The sequence below is a fragment of the Protopterus annectens genome, chromosome 12.part0 (genome assembly GCF_019279795.1).
Source record: "Protopterus annectens isolate FY-2018-M chromosome 12.part0, PAN1.0, whole genome shotgun sequence".
In the NCBI taxonomy this organism is placed as follows: Eukaryota; Metazoa; Chordata; order Ceratodontiformes; family Protopteridae; genus Protopterus; species Protopterus annectens.
Window position 1 is genome coordinate 492454291 of NC_056746.1, and position 2500 is coordinate 492456790.

Consider the following 2500-nt stretch of genomic DNA (forward strand, 5'->3'; position numbering starts at 1 on the left):
TATATGTATATATCTGAGTGTTTATATGTATATATATCTATATGTACGTATACATATTCATCTATGTATGTCGATATGTATATGTGTATATATCTATATAGATATATGGATAATTAGATATACATATATGTTCACCATATGTCCTGAACATGGAGTGGAGCCCTACTTCAGTCCCAATAGTCCCAACTTCATAGTGCAAGGGGATGTCAGGTATGTATTGCAGGTTTATTTGTAGACTATTGCTACTGTAATAGGGATTGTCTTCACAGACATGGTCTGTGTGGGAGGTCACATCTGCTTTTAACATGTGCACCATTGGCTACTAACAGACATCCTAAGGACATCATAGTACAGTACCACTGCAAGCACAGTAATGCTCCTGTGGACTACAACAGAGATATGGCCAATATATGTGGTCAGTCTGACACACTCTGGACAGTCTGAGGTATAAACAGAACCCCTTAGTGCAAGACATGTGGACCAAGGCTGACAATGTGGATGTTAATAGCCATGTAGATGGGTATAACACGTACCTACTGGTATACATTTGCCCCCATAGGTTATGCATTCACACACCCCTGTCTGTCCTGCCACATAATAACCGCTGGTAAGGAGTTGCCATGGCCACATACCACCCACTAGATATTGACATACATCTGTACAGCATCCCACTGCTCTGTCTGACATAAATGGCTGTTATGATGGCCCAGCATCTGTACATCTGGCAAGTATCTGCACATGACATCTCACTGGGTAAGTACACTAAGCTGCTAGTCATGTAACAAAGCACTGTGCAGGCTACAGGCAGACTGGCTCAACACTGGCTTACATTTCCTATGGGGGAATACACATGTACCTGCATATATAGCAGGCTCTACAGGCATGTCACAGCACAGAGTAACGGACACCTGTGTGAAAGTGCATAACCACAACCAATGTGAACACAGCCACAGCCACATATGGTAAGCTAGAATACTATTGCAGTATATGGACTATCTGTTCAATGCCATATGTGCCACTCATACACTAACCCAACATATACTGGGCCACTACACAGTGTGGCCCGATGCCTGTCTGTGGTATGGGACATGTGTGTGTTTGGCCCTACAAACATGGAAGCCGATAGGGTAACATACAGTGGAGAAACATGTAACATCAGATAGAACAGGAACAAGAACAATGACATCTACCACAGTCTGTACACAGGCCAAGGTACATATTAATAATGCACACACTGTCGGCAGTCACCATAAGTACACAGACCTCAGTACTGTACACACAACCACAGAATGTCCAGGTTATGTCATCAAATATAACCCCTACTATACATAACATATGTAGCAGTCTGATATCTCACTGGCTTGTTATCAGATATGATGTCAATAAATATGGTGTACAGCACATATGCACCTCTTACTGCATGACATATGTACAAAGGTTGGCAGAGTTGTGGCTGGAGGCAAAAATGCAGGGCTATTATTGACATGTTGCTGTGATAACCTCATACATTTACTGCTGTAACAGGGTTTGTTGCAACATATGTTTTATGAGTGAAATGAAGTCAGTAACTCTCACGGCTGTCACCATCTACAGACTGCAATTGTCTCACTACCTTCTGCAGTTCACAGATAGGTGCTCTGTGGGTAACACAAGAAACAAAATGCACCACACAATGCCCAGTCTGCAGATGACCCTACTGATGGAGGTTTCCTCATAAACATAGCACTGACATGACAGGTATTAAAACGCGTAGGACAGCCATATCCACACACACCCTGTTAAACCAACATTACTCCAATTGCATTATAACAGCACTTACAGTTTGTAGTCATGTCAGGCACATCCCCCTCCTGTGTGTTGGCCTGTTTCCACAGTGTATGTTGTTAGAGGTAAATCCCCAATTCATCTGTTATGCTGTTTGCCAAACAACAGATCTAGTTCCTGCTCACAGTGAATGAAAAGGCCCAACACCAACACGATGTTACTAGATATTGGAGTGTGTTTCCATGCAATTGGCTATGGGAATGTTACCACAGCTTTTTCACATGCAATCAGCTAGAGGAGGGCTGCAATTCATGCAGAGGCCATCAGCTGATCATGAGCATTACTTACAGTACACAAGCTGCAGCCTAAGCAAAGCAGGTGTAGGTCTCCACATCCACCAGAGAGGGAGTGAGAGAGTTAGACAGAGGCAAAGTAAAGTCAGGGAGTGGTGGAAGAGTAAAATGTAAGCATGTTTGTCTCACACACCTACCGGCACAGAGTATCAAACCCCTGATGACTATGTAGTGCTATCACATTTCTATGCAGTTATCAGATGCACCACATAGGTTACACGTTGAGGAGCCCTCAAAACATATATGTGATGGTAAGTGGCATCTGCAACAGGGATATGGTAGCTATATGGTAGGTGTAGTACACATGCCTGTCCGCATGAACAGGTACCAGTATCAACACAGCCACACTCTCACAGGGATGCACACACATTGACACACATGGC